Source organism: Phascolarctos cinereus, unplaced genomic scaffold (assembly GCF_003287225.1).
Source record: "Phascolarctos cinereus isolate Bilbo 61053 unplaced genomic scaffold, phaCin_HiC Scaffold_1;HRSCAF=81, whole genome shotgun sequence".
NCBI classification, from domain to species: Eukaryota; Metazoa; Chordata; class Mammalia; order Diprotodontia; family Phascolarctidae; genus Phascolarctos; species Phascolarctos cinereus.
In genome coordinates this window covers 219,103,609-219,110,815 of record NW_027555514.1, presented here as the reverse complement: position 1 = coordinate 219,110,815, position 7,207 = coordinate 219,103,609, and positions in this window count along the sequence as shown.

Genomic DNA, 7,207 nt, shown 5'->3' with positions numbered 1-7,207 from the left:
AAATACAATAAAACATAGAAATATTGTAAAACTAAACAATGTGCTGGTGCACTTGGAGCCTTACATACAGACTAGTGTCTCCATTTCCTTTTTGAGTTTGACATCACTGATGTAAGGAATCATTTTGAAGTTTAACTCAGGAGAAAATCTAGAGGGCATTCCCTGGATGAGTCAGATATCAGGGGAATCCCAATCACCTTATATCCCAGGAGATACTGAAGTATTCTCTTATTTCCTCCACTCTTTCTCTCCTATGTTTAATTTCATGGTACCACATCTGTATTTCAATGGGTTTTTAATCACATACCTCAGTCATTCTTTCCACCAGTGCAGTCTCTATGCCTCCTCATCCTGTGGGAATCTTGTCCATTGGCTCTCATAGGTAGCTAACAGATGAATGTGTTTATACAAAAATATTCAAAATTAACTTCCTACTCCCCAGACTCTAGGCTTAGTTGCTGTTCAGTCTTTTTTCAGTTGTGTCTGACTCTTTGTGTCCCCATTTGGGATTTCCTTGGCAAAGATACTAAAGTGGTTTGCCATTTCCTTCTTCAGCTCATTTTACAAATGAGGAAATGGAGGCAAACAGAGTTAGGTGACTTGCCCAGGGTCACATAGTTAGTAAGTGTCTGAACTCAGGAAAATGAGTCTTCCTGACTCCAGGCTTGGCACTCTATTTAGTATGCCCTCAGCTGCTGTGCTGGTACAGTATTGTGGTATATTTAACAAGATTGAATGAAAACATAAAAATTTTAAAGAAACATTTTTCATTTTATTTTTTAAAGTACAGAAACCCCAACTAATTATTTGATGAAGGCTGGAAGTATACTGAAAAAAAGAATGTTGAAAAATGAGAAATTAAAAATATTCATTTAGATTCAGCACACTGTGATTAATACAAGTCTGATGTAAAACATAAAGATATTCAAGACACTTGTATTGTGGTGGGTTTGAAAAAGAAGAAATATTTAATGAAGAATATATTAAATTTGATTTTTCATTTCTTGGAGAAAATATACAGAACTGCCACATAAAATTTTTGGAGTTATTGAAATAGAAGCTTTGTAGATAAGCCTGTTAATTCTTTTCATGTGCTAAGAACAAGATTAGAAAATATTCAATTTTCACTCTCTTATTCCTGTAAATAAAAAAGTCTAAAAGCAATTGAAGGTTTATTATGAGTAAGCATCAAACTGGAAAAAGTGAAGCTCATACTGTCGCAGAAAAATTTATTTTGCCCTGTGCCAATGTAATTGTTAAGTGAATTTTTGGGGAAGTTACCATTAAGAAATTTGAGATGATAGCCTATTTCTAACAATAGTACCTTGTTGGATACCTGATATACCCCATGACATTGAATCAATTATTATAGAAAGAGTTTAAAAACATTACAATTTTGCTTTGCATTAGATGAGGCAACTGATGTTTGTAATTTTCAAATTTTAATGATATTTGTAAGATGTCTACATAATGGAAAAATGGATAAGGATATGTTGTATGATATCAGTTAACAGGATGTACAAATTGAGAAGATATTTTTAATCCAATTAGTTCACACTTTGAGGGAAAACAAATCAGTTGGTCCTCTTGTGTAATTTGCGGTAATGGAGCAAAATGAATGATTGGAAAGCTTTTGGATATTTTAAAATTAAAAATTAGTAACAGTAGAGTCTGGACATTCTATAGCATAAACAGATGAGTTTTTGGCATCATAAAGAATGCCATAAAAAGTTAAAAGTGTGTTAGATGATGTAGTCAGAATAATTAATTAAAAAACCCAAACTCTACTTAGTTGTTTAACATTTTATGCAGTGAGAGATGAGCAGCCAGCATGTTATACTTCTAAGATGCACATATTTTAGATGACTTTTCCGTGACAGAGTTATTACCCATCTATTTGAATTAAGCAAAGTGTCTTCTTCACTGAACATCCTTTTCACCAGAATAAGTGTATGAGCGATATGACATGGTTGCAAAGATTAGCTTATTTAGCAGACAACTTTTTAAAATAATTAAGGAACTCAATACTTTATTACAATGTGCAAATACGTATTCAGTGCTAAAGAGAAAGTAAAAAGTATGATCAAGAAATTTAAAATTTTGAAACTATACAACTGAGAGTGCTTTTGTATATTACATAACATCTTATGAGAAAATTAACTATTTATCGATCAGGCCATTAAGAAATATATCAGTGATCACCTGAAATTTTTAGAATCGTCTTTCAAGAAGTATTTTCCTGAAATTTCCAATAAATTAAATTAGATTGACTACTCAGTTGATATTCCTTTTATGTCTCTGACTGATGAATTGATAATGGATGTAAAAGAAAATTTAATTGACATATCAAAGATTTCAGTCTATAAACATCATCCAAGAGTGACCGCCATCAATTTTTGGCTAAAAATAGAAAAAATGAATCAACATCTCTCAGCAAGAGAACTTGGTAAGATTTTCCTACTACATGTTTGTGTGATTGAGCATTTATTTTTACTTTGTTCTTCTTTAAAATCAGAATTCAATTCAGGACCAAATTTAAGACTGTCTTTGATAATCTTTCTTTCAATAAAAGTCCAATAAAGAAATTAAGTTTAAATATGGTTACTGTTGTTAAACATCTTCCATGCTGTAACTTATTTCCATAAAATATTTGTATTCAATGTGTTGATAATATAAAGAAATTTAATGTGAACTCATGCAAGTAATAAATAATAAGCTTATGAGGTCTTGCCAGATGGTTCTTTTAATTATTACAGAATTATCCCACCTAAAATATTCATTTTATATTGAGCTGTCATGAGTAAAGGTAAAATAACTTCTCTATTTTACAGTTATATGAAATAAAATTTAATTTAGAACTTTTTAGGGCATTTAATAGATCTAAAAGAATATTATTTGCAGCATATGAAGTTATCATGGGCAGAGTCAGAACAAATTTTTTTGTCTTTGTTGCAAAGGATTTGTAGAACAAAAAACATTGAGAAACATTACCACAAAGCAAACAATATTTTTCTAAAGACAAAAAGAAGGAAAAGCATCATAATTCATCATTGAACACTGGAAAAAGTCTGAAAACTATGGACAATGTATACCTCTTATGGAACTACTGGCTTTGTAAAATGATGGGGTTAGGGTATCTTATCAAATCTCTTCTTGATCCATGTTTAAAATTTTGTAACATTCACTTTTGATTTTTTTAGTGGCTGTTCTTTCCATTTACATTGCTATAGTCATTGTATATATTGTTTTCTTGGATCTTCTTAACTCTATTTTATTTTATTTAAATCTTTCCATTTTTCTCTATTTTCATTTTATCATTTCTTACAACATAGTAGTATTCCATTATATTCATAGAAACAATTTGTTTAGTCATTCTCCATTTGATGGGCATTTACTTTGTTTCTAATTGTTTGTTATCACAGAAAGTGATGCTGTAAATATTTTGGTAGAAATGGAAACTTTCTTCTGATCAATAACCTCCTTGGAGCATAAGTTCATTAAGGGAATTCATGCGCAGGAGTATGGGTACGGAAAGGTATGGAATTTTTAGTCACTTTATTTGCATAATCTAAATTGCCTTTCAACATGGTTGTACTAATATAGAGCCTTTCTTCCCATAACCATTCTAACACTATTTCCATCTTTTATTATTTTTGCCAGGTTCTTTTCATTTGTATTTTTCTTATTATTGGTGATTTGGAGCATTCTTTTATGTGGTTACTAACAGTTCACAAATCTTTTTTTGACAACTGTTTTTTCATATCTTTTGATAATATCTGTTGGGTAATAGTTTTGCATGTGACTATGGGCTCTGTAATGACTACACCAACCTGTTAGATGTTGGAGCTTCCCCTCTTTAAAGGGAAGCAGGACAATGGGATTATACAAAACCAGCCAATCAGAAGCACTTCTGAGACTCAGAGCTGCCTAACATACCAGTGGTTCTTTGGGAGTGAAGTCTAGCTGAATTATGAGATGCCTGCAGCTTCCAGAAACCACAGAGTCAGCCTTGACTAGCTCAGAAACAGCCTTGAACAGCAGCTACAGACTTGAGACCTTGCTTGGACTTTCTAACCATCCTGCTCTCTTGTTAACTGTGTCTACAGATGTCTTCTCCCTCAACTCCCACTCACCACACGAAAGCCTCTAGAAACTATTAATATAATCACCCCTTTCCACACCCACTTTAAACAGCTGGGAACTTTCTCTCTCTGCTCCCTTGCAAGCTCTTCTCAGACAATAAATGCTCTTATAATCTGTGATCAGACTGTTTCATTTAGGGACCCTTTTTGGGCCTCTGGGTCTTTTGTTAACAGTACATAAAAATATATACATACGCACAAAAATGTACATTATATATATGCATATATACACACATATACATATATACACAGATTATGACACACATGCATATGTTTCAATTTGTGTATATCTTGAATACCAAACCCTTCTGAGAGAAATTGAATATAAAGATTTTCCCCATTTGATCACTTTCCTGCTTATCTTAGATTCATTAATATTGTTTGTGCAGAAGCTTTGTAGTTTCAATGAAAGTTATCCATTTTATCTTTTGTTATTACTTATACGCCTTTTTTGGTTAAGAATATATATACTATTCATAGCAGTGAGAGGTATATGATTTGTTTCTCTTCTCATTGTTTTACAGTATGAATTTTAATATTTAGGTGATGTATCCATTTAGAATGCATTGTGGAATATGATGTAAAGTGTTGGTCTAAGCCTAATTTCTGCCCACCTGCTTTCCATTTGTCCCAGAAATTTGTATCAATAAAGTGCTTTCTTAAGTAATTGATGGTTTTTTGATTTATTGAACACTGAGTTGTTGAGTTCCATTATTTCTGATTTTCTCTTGTTGAGTCAGTTCCAATGATTTGCTTCTTTATTTAATTTACCAGTTGTTTTTGATGACTGCTGCTTTAATAATATAATTTGATGACTGGAAATACTATTCCCCCTTTATACCTACCTCTTTTTACTATTTCTCTTGATACTCTAGATCTTTTATTTTTCCAAATGAATTTTGTTATTATTTTATTGATATTATATTATATTATTTATATCACATTATTTCATTTATCATTCATTTGTCTGTCAAGTGTCACTTGAATAATTTGATTAGTATAGCATTAAAAGTGTAAGTTAAATTAGATAGTATTATCATTTTTATTATATTGGCATGACCCAACCCTGCACACTGAATATTCCTCCAGGTATTTGAGTTCTTTATTTCTGCAAAGAACACTTTGTAATTGAATCTATAAAAAGTTTTTGTGTGCTTTGGTAAGCAGATACTTTATACACTTTGTAGTGAATTGGAAAGCAATTTACCTTTTTATCATTGTTTTGGATTTTGTTGTCAAATGCTGATGATTCTTCAGGATTTATTTTGTAGCCTACAACTTTCCTGAAGGTATTAATTGTTCCAATTAGCATCTGTGTTCATTACCTAGTATTTTCTAAGTAAAACATCATGTTAGCCTTTTGCTTTTACAGCTTTAATTTCTTTCTCTTGTCTTACTGCTATTGCTAACATTTTCAGTACTACATCAAAGAATAACGAGGAATGGGCTTCCTTGCTTAAATACTACACTACTTGGAAAGTTTTTGCTCTATCTCTGTTGCATATGATGTTTGGTTTTTGTTTTAGATAGATATTTTTAATGATATGAAAAACTCCCCCCCCAACTTTTTATGATTTCTAGCATAAATGAGCATTGTATTTTACCAAAGTCTCTTTTAACATTTATAGAGATTATCATGTGGTTTTGAATTTTAAAAAAATAGGATTAATTATGTTGATTGTTTTTCTAATGTTGAACAACCCTTGTATTCTTAGTACAAATACAATGTGGTCATGAGGAATCTTTTCTTGAATGAATTGCTCTAGTATGGCATGATTTTATTTATAATTTTTGAAATGATATTCATTAATTATATTAATGTTTAGTTTTCCTGTGCTTTGTTCTTCCAAATATTAGAGTTATATTTGTTTCACAAAAAGAATCTGGTAGGATACTTTCTCAATTTGTGAGAATAATTTGTGGAGTATTGGTACTAATTTTTCTTTAAAAGTTTCATAGACTTCTGTGAATCAGGACCAGGCATTTTTCAAATTGTTATTTCCTTTATGGTTAGCTGTATTTTCTTTTCTGAAATTTATTTATTTAAGACCTCTTTTTGGCTTTCTATTAGTTTGGGTATCACATTTCTCTATTTCTTTTGTGTTTTAGAATGTAGGTTCTGCTAATTCTTTTTAATCCTTCTGGTTTTGCTGTGATTTCACTTTACTTGTTTACTATTTAGTTGATTTGATTTTCTGACATTTTCTTTGTAATAATATTTACTAAAGGTTTTAAAATTTTGTTATTCTTTTCAAAGAACTAGATTTTAGTTTCCTTGATAAATTCTGTAGGCTTTTTTGTTTGTTAGTTTCTAGCTTATCTAATTTCCCTTTAATTTTTAGTATCTTTTCTTTTGTGGTTGTTTTAGATTATTTGTTGAATTTATAATTTTTAAGATACATATTCAGTTTACTAATAATCACCATTTCTATTTTGTTAATATCTACTTGGAGGGATATGTATTTTTTTCTCTCTGAAGACTGCTTTAGTTGCATCTCAGAAATTTTGATATGTTGTTTTATTGATATTATTATGGCTGGAGTCTATGGTTTGTTCTTTGACTCACCCATTATTTAAGATTATATGATTAAGTCTTCATTTGGGTCAGTTTCTTGTTTATGTTCCCTGAACTGATTATTAATTTTATTGCATTGTGTTCTATAAAGGATGTATGTATTATTTTTCTTTCTTTTTTTATTAATTTATTTTGATTTATCAACAATCACTTCCATAAGCTTTTGAGTTTTAAATTTTTCTCCCCTTCCCTCCCTACTTCCCTCCCCAAGATGACATGCAATCTGATATAGACTATACATATACATTCTTATTAAACATATTTTCACACTAGTGATGTTGTAAGTAAGAATTAGAAATAATAATAAGAACCACCAGAAAGAGGAAACAAAACACAACAGAAGAAAAAAAAAATAGCGAATGCTTTGATTTACATTCAAACTCCACAGTTTTTTTATTTGGATGTGGACAGCATTTTCATCATGAGGCTTTTGGAGATGTCTTAGATCTTTGTATTGCTGAGAGGGGTTAAGTGTATCAAAGTCAGTCAT